The following is an 11,981-nucleotide window of genomic DNA, read 5'->3' as shown; positions in this document are numbered from 1 at the left end:
GCAAAAAAGCAAAATGGCTGTCTGGGGAGGCCTTACAAATAGGTGTGAAAAGAAGAGAAGCAAAAAGCAAAGAGAAGGAAAGATATACCCATTTGAATGCAGAGTTCCAAAGAACAGCAAGGAGAGATAAGAAAGCCTTGTTCAGCGATCAATGCAAAGAAATAGAGGAAAACAATAGAATGGGAAAGACTAGAGCTCTCTTCAAGAAAATTAGAGATACCAAGGGAAGATTTCACACAAAGATGGGCTCAATAAAGGACAGAAATGGTATGGATCTAAGAGAAGCAGAAGATATTAAGAAGAGGTGGCAAGAATACACAGAGTTCAGTTCAGTCGCTCAGTCGTGTCTGACTCTGCAACCCCATGAATCGCAGCACGCCAGGCCCCCCTGTCCATCACCAACTCCCGGAGTTCACTCAGACTCACGTCCATCGAGTCAGTGATGCCATCCAGCCATCTCATCCTCTGTCGTCCCCTTCTCCTCCTGCCCCTAATCCCTCCCAGCATCAGAGTCTTTTCCAATGAGTCAACAGTTTGCATGAGGTGGCCAAAGTACTGGAATTTCAGCTTTAGCATCATTCCTTCCAAAGAAATCCCAGGGCTGATCTCCTTCAGAATGGACTGGTTGGATCTCCTTGCAGTCCAAGGGACTCTCAAGAGTCTTTTCCAACACCACAGTTCAAAAGTATCAATTCTTTGGCATTCAGCCTTCTTCACAGTCCAACTCTCACATCCATACATGACCACAGGAAAAACCATAGCCTTGACTAGATGGACCTTTGTTGGCAAAGTAATGTCTGCTTTTGAATATGTTATCTAGGTTGGTCATAACTTTCCTTCCAAGGAGTAAGTGTCTTTTAATTTCATGGCTGCAGTCACCATCTGCAGTGATTTTGGAGCCCCAAAAAATAAAGTCTGACACTGTTTCCACTGTTTCCCCATCTATTTCCCATGAAGTGGTGGGACTGGATGCCATGATCTTCGTTTTCTGAATGTTGAGCTTTAAGCCAACTTTTTCACTCTCCTCTTGCACTTTCATCAAGAGGCTTTTTAGTTCCTCTTCACTTTCTGCCATAAGGGTGGTGTCATCTGCATATCTGAGGTTACTGATATTTCTCCTTGAAATCTTGATTCCAGCTTGTGCTTCATCCAGCCCAGTGTTTCTCATGATGTACTCTGCATATAGGTTAAATAAGCAGGGTGACAATATACAGCCTTGACAAACTCCTTTTCCTATTTGGAACCAGTCTGTTGTTGCATGTCCAGTTCTAACTGTTGCTTCCTGACCTGCTTACAGATTTCTCAAGAGGCAGGTCAGGTGGTCTGGTATTCCCATCTCTTCCAGAATTTTCCACAGTTTATTGTGATCCACACAGTCAAAGGCTTTGGCATAGTCAATAAAGCAGCAATAGATGTTTTTCTGGAACTCTCTTGCTATTTTGATGATCCAGCAGATGTTGGCAATTTGATCTCTGGTTCCTCTGCCTTTTCTAAAACCAGCTTGAACATCAGGAAGTTCATGGTTCACGTATTGCTGAAACCTGGCTTGGAGAATTTTGAGCATTACTTTACTAGCATGTGAGATGAGTGCAATTGTGTGGTAGTTTGAGCATTCTTTGGCATTGCCTTTCTTTGGGATTGGAATGAAAACTGACCTTTTCCAGTCCTGTGGCCATTGCTGAGTTTTCCAAATTTGCTGAAATTGAAGAAAGTAGGGAAAACCACTAGACCATTCAAGTATGACCTAAATCAAATCCCTTATGATTATACAGTGGAAGTGACAAATAGGTTTAAGGGCCTAGATCTGGTAGATAGAGTGCCTGATGAACTATGGAATGAGATTCGTGACACTGTACAGGAGACAGGGATCAAGACCATCCCCAAGAAAACGAAATGCAAAAAAGCAAAATGGCTGTCTGGGGAGGCCTTACAAATAGCTGTGAAAAGAAGAGAAGCGAAAAGCAAAGGAGAAAAGGAAAGATATAAGCATCTGAATGCAGAGTTCCAAAGAATAGCAAGAAGAGATAAGAAAGCCTTCCTCAGCGATCAATGCAAAGAAATAGAGGAAAACAACAGAATGGGAAAGACTAGAGATGTCTTCAAAAAAATTAGAGATACCAAGGGAACATTTCATGCAAACATGGGCTTGATAAAGGACAGAAGTGGTATGGACCTAACAGAAGCAGAAGATATTAAGAAGAGGTGGCAAGAATACACAAAAGAACTGTACAAAAAAGATCTTTATGACCCAGATAATCACGATGCTGTGATCACTCACCTAGAGCCAGACATCCTGGAATGTGAAGTCAAGTGGCCTTAGGAAGCAACATTACGAACAAAGCTAGTGGAGGTGATGGAATTCCAGTTGAGCTATTTCATATCCTAAAAGATGATGCTAGTAAAGTGCTGCACTCAATATGCCAGCAAATTTGGAAAACTCAGCAGTGGCCACAGGACTGGAAAAGGTCAGTTTTCATTCCAATCCCAAAGAAAGGCAATGCCAAAGAATTCTCAGACTACTGCACAATTTCCCTCATCTCACACGCTAGTAAAGTAATGCTCATAATTCTCCAAACCAGGCTTCAGCAATACGTGAACCGTGAACTTCCAGATGTTCAAGCTGGAACCAGAGATCAAATTGCCAACATCCATTTGATCATAGAAAAAGCAAAAGAGTTCCAGAAAAATATCTATTTCTGCTTTATTGACTATGCCAAAGCCTTTGACTGTGTGGATCACAATAATCTGGAAAATTCTGGAAGAGTTGGAAATACCAGACCACCTGACCTGCCTCTTGAGAAATCTGAGTACAGGTCAGGAAGCAACAGTTAGAACTGGACATGGAACAACAGACTGGTTCCAAATTGGGAAAGGAGTACGCCAAGGGTGTATATTGTCACCCTGCTTATTTAACTTATATGCAGAGTACACCATGAGAAACGCTGGGCTGGATGAAGCACAAGCTGGAATCAAGATTGCCGGGAGAAATAGCTGTGCTGAATGAATTAAGGTTGCCGGGAGAAATATCAATAACCTCAGATATGCAGATGACACCACCCTATGGCAGAAAGTGAAGAAGAACTAAAGAGCCTCTTGATGAAAGTAAAAAAGGAGAGTGAAAACATTGGCTTAAAGCTCAACATTCAGAAAACTAAGATCATGGAATGTGGTTCCATCACTTCATGGCAAATAGATGGGGAAACAGTGGAAGACTTTATTTTCTTGGGCTCCAAAATCACTGCAGATGGTGACTGCAGCCATGAAATCAAGACACTTGCTCCTTGGAAGAAAAGCTATGACCAACCTAGACAGCTTATTAAAAAGCAGAGATATTACTTTGCCAACAAAGGTCCGTCTAGTCAAAGCTGTGTTTTTTCCAGTAGTCATGTATGGATGTGAGAGTTGGACTATAAAGAAAGCTGAGCACTGAAGAATTGATGCTTTTTGACCTGTGGTGTTGGAGAAGACTCTTGAGAGTCCCTTGGACTGCAAGGACATCCAACCAGTCCATCCTAAAGGAGATCAGTCCTGAGTATTCATTGCAAGGACTGATGTTGAAGCTTAAACTGCAGTATTTAGCCACCCGATGTGAAGAGCTGACTCCTTAGAAAACACCATGATGCTGGGAAAGATTGAGGGCAAGAGGAGAAGGGGACAACAGAGGATGAGATGGTTGGATGGCATCACTGACTCGATGGACTTGAGTTTGGGTAAACTCTGGGAGTTGGTGATGGACAGGGAGGCCTGGTGTGCTGTGGGTCATGCGGTCACAAAAAGTTAGACACAACTGAGTGATTGAACTGAACTGAATGTTGTATATATCTGTTGATAGAGAAACACTATTGCTTGTTTCTCCATGATCTCGAATCCCTTCCCTTCCCTAATTAACAACTGCTTGAATCTGCCCACTGAAACTCAGAGAAGATCCTGGAGGCTGAATGAAGGCTGTTTCCTATAATCAAAGGAATGGGGGACATGGAGGCCTTGTGCCCAGGAGCCCCACAGGGCCCTGCATGGGATCAATACTCTCCTTTTCTTTGATACTCCTCAACCTTGAGAACAGATGTTGGATGAGAAAAGGGAATAATTGTTTTTGGGTAGAACTCAGCAGAGGATGGGATTTCCTGGTGGCTCAGAAGGAAAAGAATCTGCCTTCAATGCAGGAGACCTGGGTTCAATCCCCAGGTCAGGAAGATCCCCTGGAGAAGGGAATGGCAACCCATTCCAGTATTTTTCCCTGGAGAATCCTATGGATAGAGGAGCCTGGTGAGCTATACTTCATGGGGTCACAAACAACCGGACATGACTGAGCAACACACACACACACACACACACATCAGAGGAACTTGGTTTTGGGGGAACTCAGTTTTAATCCCCACTTGGTTTTATCTTTCCCCAAATCTTTCAGGGAATGAAGTGATGACCACTGTAACTACTTTAAGCTGAGATGGGGCATAGTCCTGCCAACTTTGGGGGAATAGATACCGAATTGGAAATAGTTGAGTTCCATGTCCTGGATCCAGGTCTCATATGATTAAATCTCAATCCCTTGTTCTGCCATTTTGGTGCAGCAGACCCAGTTAGAGGTGAACTTTAGAAGTTAGAACAGTTAGAACTTTAGTAGACAGAACAGATCTCGTTTCCTTAGGAATTCAGGAGAATAAGTCTGAAAACCAGTCTGGAACTGGCACTTCAGAGACTTATTGTAGCCAGTTGTTTCCAGGCCATTCCCTACATGGGGAAAACCCATCAGAATCCAGGGGAGACCTGGAAATAGGAAGCTGGCCACATAACTAGCAGTTAGAATGACTGAAAGAATCAGCATATGAATCTGTAGGTAGAAGGTATAAGAAAGGGTAAGAACACAGAACTTTCACTCTGCTTGTTGGAACAATACAATGTCTGCTTCTCAGGAGTCTGCTTGCTGACTTGGCTGGTCATCTGGTAATCTTTTTACTCTGGTGTGATGTACCCACAGTTTTACCCCATCCAATTTTAGAGAGGTGTGAATAGTAAGTAGTAAGAAGAATGTTATAGGGTCCCTTCTTTTATTTTCAAGCTGCAGCTCAGGTTATTGCTTTTTTCACATTTTCAGTAGCATTCAGTTTCTTGCTCTGAAGGGATGGAAGGAAGCTTCTGGGTGGGGGTGGGGGGCGACCGGTGGAACACAAACTCATGCATAGCAGTTAATAGTTGTCCAGTCAGTTGAATATAGAAATTGGCAAGACCTTGTCCCATTTTAGATGAGTTTTTTGCATTGCTTGGCAAGAGTTTTCTTTATAACCTTATAGTTAAGAGTTTTTCTTTATAGTTTCCTTAAGAAGGGTTTTTGTCACTTCCAATGCCTTTTCTTTTCTGACTGGAAAAGTCTCTATTCAACCTCTCAATCTTTAGCCAAAATCTTGTTGAAGAGGGTGGGGGAATTTTAAAATCCTTGTGGATTGTGATATACCTCAGAAAATTCAAGTTTGCAACAATTCTGGAACGATCACATCTGAAATTACAGCCACTATGTCACCTAGTACTCCATTCTGACTTTCAAATGCATTCCCCTCTCCAGTGTTAAAGCAGATTCACTGTTAATGACTTCATTGCTTTTCTAGATATGGGAAAATGCAAGAATTCAGGCTCATAAAATCTTCTGAAAATATCTAACTACCTGAAGTCCTGTTCAGCCAGTTTTTCTCAGGGCACAGAGTGCCTCATTTCTGATCTCCATTCTTAATTCCTTTATTCAAGGGGTGTTGAAGTTCAATGACTGAAGTAGCCATGGACTTCATCTTTGCAGAGGCAGATGGCAAGCGCCAATTTTCGTTTGGCAGGGTCCCTTCAGGGTCATGTATGTGACCATGGTTTGGGGGGCATTTAATGACCATTTCATCCCATGGTGCTAGGGATGCTTATTCCCAGGTCTGGTGAAGACAGGCCACTCAGTGTGCTGCTCTCATTGGACCAGGCCTCCTTCTAACAGTGGCAAAAGACTCTGGACCCTTAGTGTCACTAGCCTCTTTAGGAAAATACTGCCTCTTATTCTTCCCATATCTAGAGTTATACTGTTACAGTCATTGATCTCATATGGAACTATATATCGTTATTTTATCAGAGGCTCAGTCACATATCTGATAATGCGGTAAACAATACTTTTGTAAAACAGGTAAAATAAAAAATAACATAGCTAGCAGTATTAGTCCTTAGTATGATTTAATTGTCCCCAGCATAAGGGACGGAGAAGGCAATGGCACCCCACTCCAGTACTCTTGCCTGGAAAATCCCATGGATGGAGGAGCCTGGTAGGCTGCAGTCCATGGGGTCGCTAAGAGTCGGACATGACTGAGCGACTTCACTTTCACTTTTCACTTTCCTGCATTGGAGAAGGAAATGGCAACCCACTCCAGTGTTCTTGTCTGGAGAATTCCAGGGATGCGGGAGCCTGGTGGGCTGCCATCTATGGGGTCACACAGAGTCGGACACAACTGAAGAGACTTAGCAGCAGCAGCATAAGGAAGCCTGTAAATTTAAATGACCATGGCCTGGTGTTAATCTCCTGGTTGTAGATTATGGAGCATCTGATCTTTATCCAAAGATTAATTACATAGTTAGGCTTCAGAAACAAACTTAGTGTTCTTCTGACAATTAAATTTTGTAACAATATGATGCAACAACAAGGAAAGTGGGTAAACACAGACCTTATTTAACAACACTAGAATTTAACATTCAGTGAAACCTCTTTTTTCTAGAATCACCTCCATTTTCATCAGGTACAGCTGAGACTAATTTATTTTTAAACTGTTTTGTCCATTGACCACATGGATTCATCCACGTTGATTCTGGTGTAATTCCTCAGTAGGAGTCTCAGATGAAAGTTTCAAAAGGCCCCTCAAGACCAAGAAAGCCATGTCAAAGGCCTGCCGTCAGATTTTGCCTAGGTGACTTTCTGTCTTCTATAGAAGTCCTCAGACTATCAAGATCCCCCCACATGCCAGAAGAGTCTTTCCCATTTGTTTGATAAGGCTGCTCAGAACCCAAGAGTTTACAATGTTTGAACAGAACAGGCAGAGGGAAAAGAAAAATATCTCTGTTTTACTCACAGAGGTATAATTTACCAAACTGTTGTAAATCATAACCAACTTGAGGAGAAGGGCTTCCCTATATCTGGAAAACATGAGTTAAAATCAGTGACATTTCAGATAAAACCCATAAATTTATCACCATAATTTACAGTCCATTTAGTGACCAATCCTGTTTTTAACTTTGTATGAAGCGATCAGGCTTTCCCTTAGGACTTTCTTCCTTACCTAGTTCCCCAGTATAACCTGAGATTTAACAGACTACAACAGTGTTGTTGTTGTTCAGTCCCTGAGTTACGTCCAGCTTGTTTCGACCCCATGGCCTTCAACATGCCAGGCTCCTCTGTCCTCCACTATCTCCTGGAGTTTGCTCAAATTCATGTCCATACATGAATATACATGAATACAACAATAGCCATCTATAAATCACAGAAAGACTTTAAAAAGGAATTTAAAAAGTCATAAACATTTGGCCACAATGGGATTGACAAAATAAACTGAGTTATTATGACATGCAACATTTTAAAACAACTAGAAAACAATGAGATAACATTTTACTGGGGCATACCAGATTTTTAGAAATCCCATGAAATTTAACATACTAATTATTAAGTATTTCTCTCTGAAGCCTTGGCCTTCTGCTGCTGCTTAGTTGCTTCAGTCGTGTCCAACTCTGTGTGATCCTATGGGCTACAGTCGGCCAGGTGCCTCTGCCCATGGGATTCTCTAGGCCAGAGTATTGGAGCCGGTTGCCATGCCCTCCTCTAGGGGATCTTCTCAACCCAGGGATCGAAGCCGGGTCTCGGGCATTGCAGGCAGATTCTTTACTGCTGAGCCACCAGGGAAGCCCTTTTAGAACCTGTCAAACAATATTTACTTAACCAAAGTAAAAGATTTCAATGGGAAATACAGATTACTTAAAAGCAAAGGAACTCACAAGCTGTCATGTAAGCAGAATTCCAAAAAAACTTTGAAGGGTTAAACCAAATCTCTAGCCCACTCCCAATTAAATCCATTTACCCAATTAGATTTAATCCAATCTAACAAAATCCTATGGAAATCAACCCTGAATATTCATCAGAAGGACTGATGTTGAAGTTGAAGTTTCAATACTTTGGCTACCTGATGCAAAGAGCTGACTCACTGGAAAATATTATGATGCTGGGAAAGACAGGGCAGGAGGAGAAGGGACTGCCGAGGATGAGATGTTTGGTTGGCGTCACTGACTCTATGGACATGAATTTGAGCAAACTCAGGAGACGGTGAACGACAGGGGAACCTGGCATGCTGTAGTCCATGGAGTCCCTAAATTGGGTACTATTAGCAACTGAACAGCAAGAGTTTTGTAAACATACCCTACGAGGGGGCTACAAGATGCAACAGAGTTCTGGTTGCCCATAACAAGGCTAGTCCAAAAGGGAAAATCCCAACCAACATTCCATCACAGGCAAAGCCTGATGCAATAGGGAAGGATTCCCTGGTGTTGCCACATGGGAGCCCTGTTGTTTAGTTGCTAAATCGTCTCTGACTCTTTTGTGATCCAGTGGACTACAGTCCTCCAATCTCCTCTGCCCATGGAATATTACAGGTAAGAATACTGGAGCAGGTTGCCATTTTCTCCTCCAGGGGATCTTCCTGACCCAGGGATCGAATGAATGTTTGTCTCCTGCATTGGCAGGCAGATTCTTTACTGCTGAGCCATCAGGGAAGCCTGTAATAACTTACGTGCTAAGGTGCTTAGTCGATCAGTCATGTCTGACTCTGTGACTCCATGGACTGTAGACATTGTAGCCAATGTAGACATTCTTCCAGTGGGTTGGTGCTGAGGTAAATAGGAGTCCACATCATCAACTTTCAGGTCCAACTGATGTGGGGTCTACAAGCTTGTGGGCAACATACCATCATTAATCACTAACTTCTCCCACCTGGAGGGGGTTTCAGTATCTGTAGAGCAGCTCAGAGATACTGTTGTGTGTATCCTTTGATGGGGAAACAGGACCCTGCCTCAAAGCTGCTCTTGACTCTTTCTCCCTGGTCTCACATCCCCTTCCTTCCCTAATTAACAGCGGCTTGAATCTGCCCATTGGAACCCAGGAAAGGTCATGCGGGCTGAATAAAGGCTGTTTCCTATAATCAAAGAAATGGGGGACACAGAAAGGTCTTGTGCCCAGGAGCCCCTTAGGGCCCTGCATGGGATCAATTTCAACCTCCACTTGGAGGTGGGAAGCCTGCGTCCTCTTGACCCAGATGAAAAACACACTGGTGTTTGTTAGTACAAGCCTCACGTCTTATAGCAATGAGCCTTGATTGAGTTAAACTCCTTTTAAAGGGGAAATGAGCCAAAGCAGTAAAAGAATTGCTAGGCAATTATGTGGAAGCTTGGATGGGAGAAGAGTTTGGGGGAGAATGTGTGTTGTGTGCTTAGTCACTCAGTCATGTCCGACTCTTTGCAATTCCATGGATGGTAGCCTGCCAGGGTCCTCTGTCCATGGGGATTTTCCAGGAAAGAATAGTAGAGTGGGTTGCCATGCCCTCCTCCAGGGGAACTTCCCAACCAGGGATTGAACCCAGGTCTCCCGCATCGCAGGCAGATTCTTTATCATCTGAGCCACCAGGGAAGCCCAAGAATACGGGAGTGGGTAGCCTGTCCCTTCTCTAGGGGATCTTCCTGACACAGGGATCAAACCAGGGTCTCCTGCATCGCAGGTGGATTCTTTACCAGCTGAGCTACTAGGGAAGCTCTTGGGGGAGAATGGATACATGTATATGTATGGCTGAATTCCTTCGCTGTTCACTGGAAACTCTCACAACATTGTTAATTGGCAATGTTGTTGTGATGGCTTCCCTGGTGGCTCAGATGGTAAAGAGTCTGCCTGCAAAGCAGGAGACCCAGGTTCAAACTTTGGGTTGGGAAAATCTCCTGGAGAAGAGAATGGCTACCCACTCCAGTATTCATGCCTACAGAATCCCCATGGACAGAACAGCCTGGTGGGCTACAGTCCATGGGATCACAAAGAGTCAGACATGACTGAGCAACTGACACTTTCAGTTATGTTGTTGTTCAGTCGCTAAGTCGTGTCCAACTCTTTGATTCCATGGACTGTAGCACACTAGGCTTCCCTGTCTTTCACTCTCTCCTGGAGTTTGTTCAAATTCATGCCCATTGAATTGGTGATGCTATCCAACCATCTCATTCTCTGTCTGCCCCCTTCTCCTTTTACCTTTGCTATATCCTAATACAAAATAAAAAGTTTTTAAAAAAAGAATTGCTAGAAGACGGCTCCCTTGGAACTGTTAACCTACTCAGGGTCGGGATCACACAGCCAGCCAAAGAGAGTCAACCCATGCCAGTTACTGCAGGCTGCCTGGGTTCAGCCCTGTACTTGGGTCATGGTGCTTACATCACCGCCTGCACATCAAGACACTTATACATACTCTGAGTTGTGACAGTCTGCTTACTTCTGTGTGGCCCGAGCCAGACTGTAAGCAGACTAGGGATGGTGTTTATAGCTGGCAGCACTGGGTAACAGGCTGAACATGGGCGGCCAGGATGCGGGCCCAAGCACCCGGTGGAATCAGCTGTCTTGGCTTCCACCCAGGCACTGCACAGCTGAGCCCAGGTCAGGGCCCTGGCATTCCCGGGGCACTGCATGGGGGTGTGGGTGGGGCAGCGGGAGGTCAAGTCTGTCCCGTCCCTCCTGCAAGCTAAACAAAGCTGTTCCAGCACGTGCATCCGCAAATGAGGACAATAAATGACACCCTTGACCCTCCTGTAGAGGAGATAGAGCTGTGGTCTTAGCCTCAAATACCAATAGCAAGCGGGACCTCTAGGATAATTTGTACAGCAGTAGCCCAGACCTTCCAAGTTGAAAGAAAATGAAGGTCCTGAATACATTTTAGGTGAAAAAGTCCCCAGATGTACAGGGACCATGAGCCCAGAAAGGTCACCCAGTTTCAGATCACAAGGAGGAAAAACTGGTTTTGCCAGAAGTAGCCCCTGTCATATAGCCCCCTTAAATCTACAACTGATAGGGAAACTCAGGAGGGGGAAGCCTGAAATGTTCCCTTGCATTCAGACCAATGTGTGTTTACAACTCAGTGGTAAAGCGGCACCGTGCAGCAGGTCAACCGTCTCAGCCTCCTAAGGGCAGCTAGTTTATAAGAGGACAGGAGGGGGTGAATGGCTACCGTCCAAGGCGATGGGGCTGCCACAGGGCAGGAATGTGTTTCTGTCGCTGATTAGCACTTGGGAGTCATTTTTTAAAGCATTGTGTGTAGCCAGGTAGACAGCTGTGGTTCTGAGTGTAAACGAATTTGGCCAGTACACGGTGTTACTCGGTTGAAAATACTTATGGCAAGCTTCCTAAGGGCCACAAACAGCAGTGTACATCCTTGAGCAAAAAGCCCTTCTGCTCCGCTTCTGCTCTTAAATTCTCTACCTCCAACCCCACCCGGTCCTGCCAGGTTGTCTTCCCAGAGCGCAGGGCCCTTCACAGCCTCCACGGTTCGGAATCACCAAGCAGTTCCAGACTGACACGTACCCCCCATCCCCCACCTCACGCTCCTCCCTGGTCCTTGAGCATCCAATCAATTTCCCCACGGCTTTAAGCTTCAGTGAAATGGAGCTACAGATGTTCTCCAAACCTCCAAGGCCCTTGGCTCCATCCCTTGGCTCAGTGGTCCTGGACTTTGGGGTTCCAGGGACCCATAAAACTTAAAAAAACACACTGGGGCACTGATATCAGGTTGCCAACTTTTTTTTTTGCATAAGACACTTAGAAAAGACCTCTACTTGTACAGTTTACAGTCTCCATCTTATTAAAAAACAAAATCACGACTTCCCTGGTGGTCCAGTGGTTAAGACTCTGCATCTCTACTGCAGGGGCACAATTTGATCTCTGGTTGGGGAAGTTC

The sequence above is a fragment of the Bos indicus x Bos taurus genome, chromosome 16 (assembly GCF_003369695.1).
Source record: "Bos indicus x Bos taurus breed Angus x Brahman F1 hybrid chromosome 16, Bos_hybrid_MaternalHap_v2.0, whole genome shotgun sequence".
NCBI lineage: Eukaryota > Metazoa > Chordata > Mammalia > Artiodactyla > Bovidae > Bos > Bos indicus x Bos taurus.
The sequence above is the reverse complement of the archived record's forward strand: the minus strand, read 5'-3'. Positions refer to the sequence as shown.